The sequence below is a fragment of the Chionomys nivalis genome, chromosome 14 (genome assembly GCF_950005125.1).
Source record: "Chionomys nivalis chromosome 14, mChiNiv1.1, whole genome shotgun sequence".
NCBI lineage: Eukaryota > Metazoa > Chordata > Mammalia > Rodentia > Cricetidae > Chionomys > Chionomys nivalis.
The window spans coordinates 38,357,834-38,373,540 of NC_080099.1; the positions used below are offsets into that span (position 1 = coordinate 38,357,834).

Consider the following 15,707-nt stretch of genomic DNA (forward strand, 5'->3'; position numbering starts at 1 on the left):
TACCCTTGCTGCTTACCGACCGCTCGACAAAACACAAGAGAATGGAAACATAATAATCCAAATGGGATTTTCCCGAGGAACCTTGAGCTTCCACAGCCTTTAGATGTAGTCACCTTCACATTGCCCTGTGAACTCCCCAGTCCCATTGGCGTTTTCTGAATGGCTGCTCTTCACCTGATGTTGTGCTGGCTTTCTGGTGTTAGATGTGGGCCTCGTCCTCAAGAGCCTCAGTCATTGGGTGAGCCCAGGAAGGCTTATGAATAATCATGCCGCAAGTGACTATTGGAAATTAGTGCCCATGAAGCCCTCTAGGAGAGAGGGAGAATTGTGTAATCGAGGGAGATGTCTGACAGACTCCTAGAGAACTCCAGGTAGCACTTTGAGGGAACACTGTGATAACAAGAGCCTATATATGGAGAGTGACAGAGGTAGGAAGAACAAGACACCAAGTTATAGAGAGGGCAAGGGTTTGCAAACCTTCCCTGTAAAGGGGCAAGGGAGAAAATACTACACGTTTGGGTAAATTTGGGGTCCATGTTATTTCTACTGAAACTGCATACCTTGTGGCTGGTGGCCGAGTGCTGTACTCTCCTCAGCTCAGCCCTGCCATCCTTGGGGAGCTCTGAAGCAGGCCTGAGGGCGTGAGCCTGTTAAGCAGAGGGCACACCATACCCTGGCTGCAGCCCAGGCTGGTTGCCAGGGTTGAAGTTGGAACCTCTTGGGTTTTATGCATTCCCACCATTGTGCATAGTTACGCATTTCAAGTCTGGAACAGGGATTTGGAAGGGAGGAGGGTACAGGAAAGACAACACAAGGGCAGGAAACACACATCCTATACACAGTGACTCGGACTCTGATTGGGTCCCTTGTGCGTGTTGGGTCCCTTGAGTTGTGTATTTGGCCTCAGGAATGAGAGGGCTCAGGAAGCTGAGAGAAAAAATAAAACATTGCACCCTACAGGGAAATTCTTTAGCCCTCAAAGGACTTGGGGGGCAGCCAGTGTGTACTCTTCTGGACATGCTGGCTTCTGTTAAGTGAGTTGGAGAGTCCTGAGCGACAGGGGTGACAAAGGAGAGTTGATGGTCCGCTGGGAGTGCTTGGGAAGGACCGCACGTGCCAGGAATAAGAAACTCAGAACCCGGAAGAGTTGTATTTCCACCCGCTCTCTGCCTGTGCAGAGCGAACCTTGAGATCTGGAACTTGTGTTCTCTTTCCTAGGGACTCTGCTTTGGCACATAGCTAAAAAGCCATGGGCAACTCTGCAGTGTTGCTGTCTGCTGTCCAGCATCAAGAGCCCAAGGGTTCTTCAGGCTGTTATTATGCTCTCTTTGCTAGGTGTATTTGTTTAAGTTTTTTCCCTATATTTATTTTTATTTTATGTGCATTGGTGTTTTGCCTGCATGTATGGGAAGGTGCCAGATCTCCTGGAATTGGAGTTACAGACAGTTGTGAACTGCCATGTGGGTGCTGGGAATTGAACCCGGGTCCTCTAGAAGAATCAGTGCTCTTAACCACTGAGCCATTGCTCCAGCCCATATTTATTTCTTCTTACAGTGCATGCACATGAGTGTGTCCCTGTGAGCCTGTGGATGTAGAAGTCAGAGGACCCCCTTCAGGGCTTGGTTTTCTCCTTTTGGCTTTACACAGATTCCAGGGTTAAATGTGGGTCTTTGGGTGGCAAACCCTGAGCTCTCTCATCAGCCCTGGTCTCCTTTATGTATCTAGTCTTTCCATAGACGCTGCTATCAACTGCCTTGACCGTCACGGTGGCTATGAGCAGTTACTGAAAGCCATGAGTCACATGAGCTGTCATGCCTTGCATTCGAAACAGCTTCTGCTCCCTGGGTTTCGTCACCTACCCCTGCTGTTCCATGTCTCTTTCGCCCCTTAACTCTTAGGACTGCGCTCGTGTTTGGTTTAGTACTTGAACACCTTGTGGCTACACGCAGCTGATTTCCCAGGCTTACGTCTTGGAGGTTTCTAGTTGTTTTCTTGTTTATTACTCTTCCGTGGGAATAACTTCTCTGTGGCAGATCAGGGGGACATCAGGGTGGGGGTGAGGTACATGGATGCCAGGGAAGAGTGGCAATGGCAGTATATCATACAAGTGATTCCACTTTGCATAATCGTGAGAAAGGGTTAGCTCATCCTAAAATACAGGTCAATGGCCATTCTGCTGTGAAAACAAGCTTTGCAGGGTAATGGGTATTTATAACAAAAAAACCAGCACACTTCAAAAGGAAGGAAGAACACTCCAAACAAGGAAGTGTGTGTGTGAGGTGGGGTGTGTTAAAAGAATGAAACTATAAAAGTGCATGAAAGGAGCAGAAAGGTTAGATTAGTGGGGCAGAGCTGTAGGAGCAGGAGGAATGGTAGACTGAAGGGTTAAATAATGTACTATTTGTTTCTAAGTTTCTTCATTTTTCCTTCTCTTTTCTTTGCTGGTTATGGAAGGGGACTGAGATGATTGTGTACTCCACAATGTATATGTTTGCTTTCCTGCCCCAGTGTGGGGAGGAGCTAGTCTTGTCGGGCTATATACTAGCTGCGCCTAGCATCTGGCATGGCTTAGCCTCAGGGCTGGGAGTGACCCACAGTGAGAGCACTTTCTCCTCTCTTTGGAGGAAGAGTTGGGAGTTGGAAGAATGAAACTGCAGCAATGGCAGCTGCTGTGGGAAGTGGGAGGTGGGCTTGCATTTGGATATTGGCCTTGTGAAAGAAGGCAGCTGTTTTCTCTCTCTCTCTCCCCCCCCCCTCTCTCTCTCTCTGTCTCTCTCTCTCTGTGTGTGTGTGTGTGTGTAAAACAACCAAGACTGTTAGTGTTATAGCCAAGCTGTCTGCAGTGTGGTGTGCCGTGCGAGGTGGGGAAGTTTTAGGAGATCAGGCTGCATGTGGCACTTGAATACTTTCCAAGAATGTTCTGCAGCACTTTCTGTGGCTTTGTCTGGAGTGGAGCCAGGTCATAAAGCTTTGTTTGATGGTGGTTGTCAGCAACAAATGTCCACGCTCAGACATGGGGATCATGCTGCTTGGTAGAGAAAGGGAGCTGGTTTTCTGTTGTTTGTTTTGCCTTTCAGCCCACAGTGGTTCTGTGTTATGAATCCATAACCTAGTAAGACACATAATTTACCTAACAGCGTCACTGTATCTACTGTGTTATTATTGAGAATCTAGTGGGATGCTAGTTATCAAATACCCCTCTGCTGTTATTGAATGCAACATTTCAGCTGCAAATGTGTGGCATGTCTGGCATGAGCTGTACTACAGCATCTCAGAGGCATTTTCATAGGGAAGCCGTGTACTGGATGAGTTTGGGGTGCAACATTTTTGTACATGAGTGTTCAGGTTTAGTATACTTTACAATTTCAATTCTCAGGTATGTGCCACATAAAACTGTTCTCACTTTCTGTGCTTCTATAAGAGGGACTGTATGCTGTGTTCGTCTCTTTGATATACATTTATTTATTTGTGCATTCATTGTATGTGTGTGCATGTGCGCTCATGCCACCTTGTACCTCTGGAGGCCAGCGGACAAGCTGCAGGAGTTGATGCCCAGAGAATACCTCTGCACTGTGTGTGGCTTGCCTTGTTAGGGTGGATCTCTGTCCCTAGAGGTTGTATGAAAACTGAAAGATCCATATCTGGTCATCTGTACTACACTATGTTAAAGTGCTATTCAAATCTTTATTGATGATCACTCCATTAGAGCGCATCTCTGGAAACATCAATCTTGATTTCTCATTTTCCCATGATCCCTTAGGCAGATCCCATGATCCCTTCTGTTTGCCATGTTCAACTTGTGCTTCCCCAGAAGTGCTTGCTCTTTGCACCTTAGCAAATTCTTTCAGATTTCTCACCACTGTAACCAGATATTTCTCTCCCATCTGCCAGTTCCCAAATAACCACTCAGAGGCTTCATATTACTTATAAATGCTTGGCTGATGGCTCAGGCTTATTATTAGCTAGCTCTTACATTTGAATTAACCCATATTTCTTAACTATTTTTTGCCATGTGATTTGTGGCTTGTTACTTCATTTTTTGTATGTCTTGCCTCCTCGGCAGCTGGCTGGCATCTCCCAGACTCCTGTTCTTCTTTTCCTGTATCTCTTAAATTTCCCTCCTACCTCTATCCTGCCTTGCTGTAGGCCAAAGCAGCTTTATTTACCAACCAATGAGAACATATGCACAGTGTACAGAAAGACCATCCCATGGCACCACCACTTTCACATTGGATAATTTCAAGCTCCTTGCTGAATCCCAGTCACACAAAAGCTAGGATGAATACCCACTTCTTGGATGTTCTCTGAGCATACACTCACTGGTTCCTTAGAATGTACTTTTATTTTTTGTGTGTGTTGGGGCAAGTGGTTGTTAGTCTTATATTTTTATATTTTAGACTAAAGTGGAAGTTTAAAATAAAAACCTCATGTACATTTAAAAAGACTATCCCCTATTATAACAGAACACCAAGCTAATAATAAATACTGAATAAATTTTTAAGAAATAGGAGGAGGGGAAGAATTGTAAGAAAGTATAGGGAGATGCCTTCTAAGTCTTATTATTTTATTATTTCACATGGAGGGGTATTTGCCTGTATATGTCTGTGCATTATATACATGCAGTTCCCCTAGAGGCCAGTAGAGGGCAACAGATTCCCTGGGCCTAGAGTTACAGACTTGAACTGCTATGTGGGTGCTGGGAATTGAACCCAGGTCCTCTAGAAGAACAACCAGTGCCCACCATGATGACAATAGATGGAACCTTTGAAACTGTCAGCCACCACCTGAATTATATGTTTTCCTTTATACGAGTTGCCGGTCATGCTATGCTGTCTTTTCACAGCAATAGAAACCGTAACGAAAATAGCAAGTATAGACTGTCTTAGAACTCTTGCCTCTCTGACAGAGACGGTTATAAACAGGGATACCATTTTTAAAAGAACAAGCAATATAACATTCAAGACAGACCGTTTATAAATTTCCCAAATGTTATCAACCACCCCTGTAATTTTGTCTACACGGGATATTTATGTTGAATGTGATGAGACCCAGACCCAAACCCAAGTGTGAAATCACAGACAGTAGATTCGCTGTCAAAATAAACATGGAAGAATAGTGCCCGCAGGCCAGGTAACACCAGGCACGACAGTCTAAAGTTAGAAAAGAAATACTTTCCTGTTCCGTACTGATTGTTCTCCTTGAATGAAACAACCAACCGTCCACAGCCACAGCTTCCTTTTTGCTCGACAACTTAACATAAAATACTTTCTCAGAAGACAATTTTATATCATGCTGCCACAAAACAATTATGGCAGCTATAAAGATAGCCATGTGCACGAAACCTAGAGGAACTCAGGATGGGTCTGCCATGGAGTGTATATATTCTGGTCTGTTCTGTGGTTTACCTGTTTCCTTTGCATCCCTTTGCCTCTGTTTAGAGAAACCCAGTGAACTTGCATAGTCTAGCCAGTTGACCTAGACAGAGACCTGTGTTTTGCTTTTTCTTGGGCTCTGCTCAACTAATTTGGGCTGCTATAGGTATATTTATTTGGGACAATACAATTTTGGGGAATGAAAATTATATTTAGAGCCTTCTACTTTGGAGGAATTTTAATAAGTCTGTTTTTTATAACTTTAGGTAAACATGTCAAGTGTTCCTTAAAGACCAGAATGAGGTTTGCATGTGTGAATTAATGAATTACTTATAGTGCCAATCTTAGATGATAAGGAGCTGTCAGGAGAACACAGACACTTGACACAGAACATGAGCTTATGCTATTTGATGTACAACTTCTATTAAAACCGTAGTTTTGAAAGATGGTATTCCAGGAAGATTTCTTAAAGGGTCCTCTCTCCCCACCCACTTTTTGAAGTAATGTATGGTCAGTAATAGAATACTGTATGACATTACTTTGCCTGTTAACCCTTGACAGAACAATCCCAGGATGCATGGCGTCAGTGTTGGGCCCTGAGATTTATGGTGCATTGTAGTTTATCAAGGCACTAAGCAATCTAATTTGCCTTAGGGTGGCGCACTGGGGGGTCTCTGTAGTTCCTCGGGTAAGGGCTATCTTTTAGTGAACAGAGATGCCTGTCTCCTCTAGGATGCTTCCGACCTGACTTTTCACCAGAGTCTGTGAGTCTACAGCCTGGTGCCATCTTTCAGCCTCCGAGCATCTGCACGGTCTCCTGGGGTCAAAAGTCTTCTTTGATCATTTTCTATTCATTCACATTTCAGGTGAAAATTAAAGGTCCACCCCATCTCAAAAAAACCTGGTCCAGAAAGGTTTAGGCTTTTGTTTCTTTTAGTCAAAGTTGTCATTCTAAGCAGGGGAGAACCATCAGGGAGACAAACTGTAAATAACTTCTCAATTCTCTCAAAGAGGGTCACGGAGGTTCCTCAGAAAATGAGAAATAGAACAACACTATGTAATCTAGACTGACCTGCCTGAAGAAGTCTAACTGGCACTCCACAGAGAGGCTTGCGCATCAGTGCTCGCTGGGCTGTGTACAATAGCTAAGTCATGAAACCAACTGACATGGTTGAATACGTGTGTAGGTACCACATGGGTTTTTGTGTGTATGTGTACATCTGATACACATATATTCAGCCGTAAAGAATGAAATTACGACATTCATAAGAAGATAGATGTAACTAGAGATGTTAAGCAAAGAAAGTTTCAGACAAATGTCACATTTCCTGTCATGTAAAATCAAGATTTAGATTTGTCTCCTCCAATTCAATATCCCTCCGCCCCCACCATGTGTGTGTGGGGTGTAGGACATGGAAGTACGAGAGGGACAGACAAGATCTAAGAATATATCAAAGAAGCAGAAGCAGACTACATGGGGGAAGGACGAGGACCAGCAAATGAGTGGAAAAGGCGGCCAGGGAGATAAATAAAACCTAGGCATAATAATATGGATATATGCACTGTCAACCATGAAACGTGTCTTAACCAAAAAAAGGAAAACAATACATTTTTCTTTTCCCCAAGAAAGTCCTCAGTCTTGTCCAGTTTGGCTACATCTCTGCTTTGTCCTGATGACTTCACTTGGCCTACGCCTCAATGGAAAGGAAGTAGAAAGCCCAGCCTGAGTGGGGAGGCGTGATTCTCGTGTGTGCTGCCTTTCACAGGCAGTTGTTACCGCTGACAAGACATGTGACTTGGTAGATTCTCTCCGTCCAATGAGGTTACAGAGAAGCACTGTGGAAAATCCACAGCCTTCAGACTGGGAATCTGAGCTGGGGAGCTAGGGAATGTGGCCCGTGAGAAGGGGGACTGTTTGCCTTGTCAGTACAGGGCAGTTTGCTGAGGTTCGTTTCAGACGTCACTTTCCGCCACCTTAACCTTTAGCTGGACTCAGTGAACACCTATACGTCTCCTTTCGTGTTGTTGTTTTGTATCTGAAGTTCTGTGAGTGGACTTCAGGTGAATGAGCTCACATTTAAGTGCTCTGGGAAACTGCTTTATTCAAGAGAGCCTTGCCAAGAGACAGTGTATATAGTGCTATGCTCACGGTACACACTGAATGACTCCATGGATGGACAGTGCAAAGAGGAGATCACTGTATTTTTTCCTCTAAATCGGTGGTTCCCAACCTTCCCAATGTTGCGACTCTTTAATACAGTGCCTCATTCTGTGCTCAGCTTCAACCATAACGTTATTCCATTGCTACTCTGTAGCTCTAATTTTGCTATTGTTATGAATTGTAATGAAAACATCTGATATACCACCCCCATGGAAGGGTTGTTTGAGCTCCCAAAGGGGTCACAGCCCACAGGTTGAGAACCCTATTATACCTCCTCTTTTCCAAACCAGGAATAGACAATTCCTGCCTTTGCCTGCTCCACCACCATTATACTCTGTTTCTTTTAATGGGACAGCAAATACCCACTGCTCGTTGTGAACTAGGCCCTGTGTCACACACCTCTGCTGCCGCTTCTGTTACTCACAGCAGACCTGTGATTTGAATATAGAGTAGCCGGGGTTTGAAGAGGCACACACTGACTTGCTCTCCTGATCTAAGGACAGCCAAGTGGTAGCTCTGATTTTAAATGCAGATCCAATTCCAATGTTTCTAACCCTGGAATTCATGTCTTCCAAAAATAGAAGTCGGCCGTGTCTGAGGGTCTCTCTGAGGAAAATGACAGGTGAAGGAGGGGTAAAGAGAAGTAGGGAAATAGTAGACTGTGGTTGGCATTCCCTTGCCTGCCTCCTTAAGCGAAAGGGAGATGCCACCTGTGGTGATGGAATCCTCAGGAGGTTTGGTTGTGAAACATGCCCCTGTTTTACAGCCTGCTGTGTGGGAAGGGGTTACTAGATGAATCAAATCCCCTTTTCATTTTAAGATTTCAGTAGCTTCTCTGTATTGTATGCCTGGATGTATCAGTTGAATTTAAAATGAAGATTTCATAATGGTTCAGTTAATTTGCCAAATTAATTTGCCTTGAATTTGAGAGTTTGTTTCTCTCCTCCCCTTACCCCCCAAGACAGTTTCTCTGTGTAGCCCTGGCTGTCCTGGAACTTGCTCTATAAAGCAGGCTGGCCTCAAACTCAAGAAATTTGCTTGCTCTGCCCCACAATCCTGGGATTAAAGGTACGTGCCACCACTACTGAGCTGAATTTGAGGTTTTTTGTTTTGCTTTGTTTTGTTTTCACTAACCAACTTTAAGAAGTATAATGATCAGAAAATAGTTGGAAGCTGGGCGGTGGTGGCGCACGCCTTTAATCCCAGCACTCGGGAGGCAGAGGCAGGTGGATCTCTGTGAGTTCGAGGCCAGCCTGGTCTATAAGAGCTAGTTCAAGGACAGGAACCAAAAAAAGCTATGGAGAAACCCTGTCTCGAAAAATCAAAAAAAAAAAAAAAAAGAAAGAAAGAAAGAAAAGAAAATAGTTGGAATTTTCATGTCCTCTTCTACCCAAAATCGTAAGACAAACAACAACAACAAACCAGCCTTAGAATGGATTTTCTTTGCTTTCTCCCAGATTCTGGTCAGCCCTGAGCTTCCCATGTGTAAATAGTCTTCCTGGCATTTCTCCTGTTATTCTCTGTATCTCCCTCCTCTCTGACTAGTGTGAGCATTGCATTTTAATTGTAGATGTTACTTTTTGTTTGAGTGCATTTAAAAGAATCAATTCATTTGTAAGAGAAAGAGGGTGCAGTTGAATAACATCGCAACTATAGAACTAAAAAGCATCATGTTTGAGAAAGATAAATAGAGCTTTTCTAAGAATAGCTCTGGGAGCTTCATTGGTCACAGTGACTTTAAAATTTCCTGTCTTAGTTCTGGATAAGTCCTCATCCACATACATACATATATATGAAGGCTATATACACACATATGCATATGTATATATACATATATATGCACATCAATATACATGCATGTATATGTGTGTGTATCCTTGTTTTTACCCATAATGCCACTTAAAACATCCTTACACATCCTCAATATGATCTCTCCAGACATCTCTGCGAATACTCCCATTATCTCCTTGACAATGTCTCCTTACAGACATCATGCTTCTCCTTCCGGCTTGCTCAGAAAGCTTGCCTATAAAGATTGGTATTCGCTGCCAGGTGTGTTAGCACACACCTTCAACCAAGTCAGAGGCAGGAGGATCTCTAGGCCAGCCTGGTCTACAGAGCAAGTTCCAGGACAGCCAGGGCCACACAGTGAGACTCTGTCTCAGGGGGGAGAAAGACTGGTGATCTCTTACACCAGGCATCATACTTTAGAAAGACGATGAGAATTGCAGGAGCAGAGCTAGACAGGTTGTGAGAGTTAGCCTCTTAAACAGTCAGTGTAGGGATGGCCAGCAAGTTCAGCTTTAGGAACCAATCTCAGTGATTTGGAGGTTTTTGGTTTTTTGTTTTGTTTTGTTTTGTTTTTGGTCTTCTTATGGGATATATCCCATTCTATCCATATTACTTTGAGGATAATTTTCCATGTTACTGTGCCCTGTATCTATGCTAGAGAACTCTAACAGTAGACTACATACTTTAGGTATTTAAGAGCTCATCCTGGCCTGTTATTTAACATGCAGGCTGTGTTTGCATCTTGTGCTCTGGTCCTGGCCTATGCTGTGTAGTAATTCTCCACTCTGGTGCTTGTGTTCTCAATGACTTGTGTGTGAAATAGGGCCATGTCGCATCCTGGTAGCACACACTGCGCCTGGCTCAGTGGTGGTTGAATGTTAGTTAGCCAACTTGCTTTGTTAAAACCACAAACTTTGCAAGGAAAATCATCACGTGGGGGTGACTCTGTGTATGTGGAGCCTTCTGTAAATAGTACGCATTTGGGGAGTATTCTGTGGTCCCCGGGTAGGTCAGCAAAGTGGATGAGAGACAGAGCGTTCTGGTCCCAGTTGTCCTGAAAGCTCTTATTGATATGGGATTAGTCTCGGTGGAGACAACGGTGCTGTCACATGGCCATCAGGGCAATTGAGAGGAGTCACTAGAGGCCTGTGCGGGGAAAGGGCTGGCGCTGAGTCACTGAGTTCGTTAAAAGGCTACAGAACAGGAGTGGAACTGGAGTGTGACAGGAGAGACCCGCCTCTGGATGGTTCAGCCGCCTCCTCTGTGCCCACACTTCGGGTAAGCAAACATCCAGTTCATGCTGGGCAAAGGGAGACCGGAACCTAAAGGTACAAGTGGGGTAAGGGGCTCGCTCTCCACCCCACACCCCATCTTCTTACGGGTTCAGAGGCACTGCGTAGGATGGACATGAGGATCTTAGATGGTCCCAAAGACCAGCCTGTGGTCCTGAAGACTGCCTCTCAATATAGATTTCCCGATTTGGTGGCTTAAATATTCCAAAAGGTAAAGTTGCATGCATTTTATTAGCAGCCAGCAAATTATATTTTGCTAGATTGGGATATTTAAAGTTGTATTGAAACTTGGCAATGAGCTGCCTTGTTGATGTGGGTGAGAAAATCCGGGTTGAGAATACGCCGTCATGTTCTTCCATGACACTGTCGAGGTAAAAGTGTGAAGCTTCTCTGCAACTAGAAAAAAAGTCCCATAAAAGGGGGAGAACTGCTAACTTCACAGTACTGAAAGGCAGGGCATGGAAAGAAGCATTTGAGGGGTAGGCAGTATGGGGCCAAAGTCAGAAACTCATGAGCAGTGTCTTTCCTTTATAGACAAAATAGGGAATTACATGGCCTTTGTCTTTTTAGTGTAGGCGCATGCCCATACCTTTAGATGTCCAGGGCACCTGGGGTGTTCAGCCTTGGGTTAGTGCTGGATGGAGCTGGTATGTGTGAGTCTGGGTCCTTTCCATATAGACTGTAAGCACATCTGAGTGTTGGTTAATAAACACACATATCTAAAAGGTGACTACAAAGGTAAGCCTATAGACTAATGTTCTGTATAGTCTACTGTCAAAAAAAGATTAGAAGCTGATGGTAGCTGGAGAAAACCTTTCAGAGTCAGCCCTGAATGTAGGAGCTGCTGTGGCTGTCTATTGATTAGTCTTAAGATTTAAAAGGCAGCTTCCTGGCTCGGGCACACTTTTTTCTCCTCTTATAAAAGAAACCAGTGAAAAGCATTTTCCCTTTAAGCTGCATGTGTGCTCAAGCAGAGGACAGTGGCTCTTTATTTTTCAGCTTCCTCCCCTATCCTTCCTTTATTTGTTTTGCAAAGCTGCACATAGAACTCGATTCCTCACAGTCAGTTTGTAACTGTCCTGGGCAAGGAAAGCAGCTGACTGCGGGCTTCTGCTAAGGAGGAAAGGAGTGGAGTGTGGAGGGGCGGAGGTCACTTGCTTATGCCCGGCAGCCATCAAGGACTGGGAAGGAATGGAGGGGGAGGAAGAGAGCAGGATTGTGGTTCCCCCTTGATGCTGTTTGTCACCCCATTTTAACTGGAGAGCAGTAAGCATGGACCCTCTGATGGGTCTTGGATGGCCTGTCAGACCATTTTATTCCCCAGTCCCCAGATCTCACTTAGCTTAAGTGTAAAACTTACTTTTAAATTTGCTTTATCCCTCTCGCAGAACAAGATTTTCCTCCCAAAACGGGGGCTGGGGAGATATGTGTTCCAGACATAAACGAAACAAGCCTGACTTAATCAGCCTTCTTGCACAATCGAATTCTTGCTTTATATATAATAACATCTAAACATTAAGATTTGAAGGATGAACCAGAATGCATTTTTAGCATTTCTTTCACATTTTCATCAAGATGAAAATATCAAAAGCGGCAGCTATGCAATTCCAGAAATTTGTTTAAGAGAACTCATAAGTTTGGAGAAAAATAAAAGATAACTGAAGTCACCGGTAAGGATTTAGAATTTCATGCACGTTTGGGTCTTTGGCTTGTGGGGAGCTGGGAGACAGATGGAAATGGTGCACTAATGTCTGCTGCTAGAGTCACACACGCAGAGAGATGGCAGGAACTCTTCCCCTGTGTGCAAGGGGTTTTTAATTTTAGAGCCTAACTTACATGTTTCACCTCAACTGTTATGTTCCAGTTAACTTGTAGATGACCCCAACAGTATATCAACTCATTGCTCACTGGCCGGCAAAGCCAATTTCTCTGCTGGAGTCTTGCAAGCACACACACAGTTTTAACCTTCCCTTTGCTCCATGTGTGGAGGACCCTGTCAGTTCTGGCTTTACCTAGGAAGCTCTGGGAGTCCTTGCTAGCATACCCTGATACCTTAGAAAATTCTATTTGTTTATGAGAAGTGGTTGCTCCGAGTAGGTTTCTATTTGTTTGGCCTTTTATTTTTTGATGATAGTCAAACTCAGCACCTTGCACATGGAAGACAGGCATTGTACCACTGAGCTGCAGCCCTAGACGCTTTTACTTGCTTTTATAATTCTGTAATTTTTATTCTGCACATCTGTGTGCGGCTTGGGGGAAGGGACTTCCTGCATTAGCTCAGTGTGCCCTATGAACCTAAGGTCTCACCTTGCTAAGTGGAGCTGGAACATTAGATCTGGGAGAAGACGTCTCTGTATTGATCCGAATTGTCTTGGTGCTGGAAGAAAGCTTTTCATCTTGTGCACTGCTGCGGGGTGAGAGCCCTCTTCCTGGTGAGCCGGGCAGGCAGTGACGCCACAGGTGAGTCTCCTGTGCAGCTGCTGACTTCATACAGATGCTCTTCTCCTTCTGGATGGCTCTCATGGGCAAAGTACAACTTCCTATGGCTGCAGCCCACCCCCAGGTGCTGTTGGATGAGATCACTTTTCTTTTATGACCAGGGTCCCAATATTTATCACTTGTTGATGATGTGTTTAATCCCGATGTAATACAACTTCATTTACCTTCTTCCTGTCAGGATTGAAGTCCCTTTCTTTCCGTGGTGACCTGTCCTAACATAGCAAGGTCTTAGGTTTGCCCTGAGTGTTTCCCTCCACTTTCAAAACCTCACAGTAAAATAAATTTACTTTTTCAGTTTGTCTATTACAAAACTCTTTCCACCCCTGCGTGTGAGGTGCCCTTTCTCCTCAGTTGGGAGCCAACCCTAGTGCCTCACATACATGGTACCTCCTTTATGTTGGCTTACATAGCTGTTACCCTTGTGCTTTTTTTGTCTTCTTAGTAAATCAACTTCACCTGGAAGAAGCCAGGAACGTGTTCCTCTTGGGTTGCAGAGCTAGCCTCAGAAAGTCCTAGGATGTTTTGCATTGTGGTGCCCCTGTGAAAGCCAGACATGGCAGGCAGAGAAGGTGAAGTTAGCCCAGAGGTCTTCAATGTTATTCCTACCTGTGGGAGTTGCTGTCTCAGGGTAGGTGGGGTTAGCCTGTTGACTACTCTCCCCAGTCGTCAGGAGGTCACCCAACCTTGAAGTCTCATCCCCCTGGGAGCCCCAGCAGCTTCCTCAGTACTCACAGTATCCTAGCAACACCTGCAAGCTTGTCGGGACCCTAGGTGCCTGCTGCAGGGTTCTGCTTTGAGTGGAACCACTTCCCCAGCCCTCTCTCTACCTGCCTTAGATAAACAGCCTCTCCTGAATCTACCCATGGCAAATGGTGAAAAACATCCCCATGTATAATTATGTGTTTAGTTTCTTGGAACTCGACACACTTTTTCTATTTAAGGTGCCAGTGGCTTTGTGATATAGGAGTTTATCTAACTAGAATATATGTTTTATGTTGCATGGGAAAGGACCCACTTTATTAGTGTGGCTTGTAGTAGTTTGATTTGTGATTTTTGGACCTCTGGCATGCAGAGCGAGGGTAATTATGGTCTTTGTTCGTATCTCACTCAGCACTAGTTTGTACAGAGTTCTTTCTGTTTTAATTCTCTGTGACAGATGGCCATTGAAAGTCTACCTCCAACACTGAAACCCTGGAGCCACTACACTTCTGTCTGTGTGATCCTGACTTTCAGCGTAGCGCCATTGTAGCCGCTCCACCAACCCTTGTGCCATTTGTATGTCCCGTCCCCGTGAATAGCTGAGTCACCTCAGTGCCTTTCTAGAAGGCTAACTGGGAAGTTAGCTTCTCCCCGGCTTCCCTCTGTTGGTGTGCAAGTTCTCTGAAGTTTGCTTTTATCGTGTTTGAACACGTACTCCACGTTAGGTGCTGAGTTGGCCCTTGCAGTCCTGCAGTCCTGGAGGAAAGATCAAAACCCCTCATGTTCAGAAGAGGGGATATCTAGCCTTATGCAGATAACAGCGTCAGACTTCCGGAACGTGATGAGAAAGAAAACCTTCTGAGTACCCACTGTTCTTGTCTCCCTGCCCTTTCAAGGGTATCTACTGCTGCAGAGAAGACCCCCTTTATTTCTCAGGCATAGAGACACATGGCTCTGCCAGGTTAGCAGAACCCAAGATATCTCAGGCACACAGCCCATGCACATATACAGTGGCCAATCACTTTCACATGCAGCTGGGGGTGAGTGCATTAATGAGCATGATGACAGTTAGGAAGGAGTTGAAGTTGCCTATTGCAGCTTTATTGGCCATCCTAAGTAAGCAACTTGTATCTGATTGAGACCAGGAGTGAGTTGAATTCTGCAGGGGCTTCTGATTGTTACAACGTGATGTCCATCCATGAGCACTGGCAGAGGTGTTCCTGCCTGGTGTTTGTGTTGGGTAATGGTAAGAACTAGTTGAATTCCCTTCTTAGCACTGTCTGCTGAAAATGCTGCTGTAGTCAAGAACCGATGGAGATGCTCTCCTGAGGTCTGCTACCATCCTCCCACCAAGAATGCGCTAGAAGCCATCTTGGTGCTGGCCTCTTTTGCTGGTCCCTTCAACAAATATTTGGATGTCTTTAGTCCACATGACATACTGGGAAAGCCTATGGCACAACCACCATGTAGGATGGGTGTGGCTGCTGCTCAGCTTAGTCACCTGATTGCACTCAGAACTCATGGTTATGGTGTTACTTGTAAATTCAGATAAGGCCCCTCCCTGTTCTTCTAGGGGTCAGTGCTAGACATCTCGTCATTTATTCAACAGTTAACGCCTCAAAAAACGTTTTCCGTGAAGTCTTGTGCAAGCCTTGGATAAATTAGAACCACGTTGTCCCACTGGATGCCCTGGATTCTTGGATCCCTGGCAAATTCAAGACATTCTCAGTCATTTGTCAAACCTAACTAGTTTGCTGTTGCTCCCCATGAGAAAACCAGAAGGATGATGTTTATTTTTCTTTGTGGGCTTGAGATTGCAGAACAAATTCTTTGGAGGCAGGGTGACCTTACCCAGGCCCTATTTCTGTGACTGTGTCACCGCTGTTAGTGGCA

At 44.8% G+C, this 15,707-nt stretch overlaps 1 protein-coding gene across 4 annotated transcripts in view; it reads left to right on the plus strand.

Moving 5' to 3' along the window:
• Mcc (MCC regulator of WNT signaling pathway) overlaps positions 1 to 15,707 on the plus strand; it is a 365,744-nt gene that overhangs the window by 214,745 nt on the left and 135,292 nt on the right. Inside the window, exon 1 of one of the 4 annotated variants that reach the window (XM_057788583.1) lies at positions 10,516 to 10,602. The exons of the other annotated variants lie outside the window; for them this stretch is intronic. The gene's annotated coding sequence lies outside the window, so the exon portion shown is untranslated. Of the gene's footprint in view, positions 1 to 10,515; positions 10,603 to 15,707 lie in introns of those variants that run through there. 4 annotated transcript variants of the gene reach the window in all.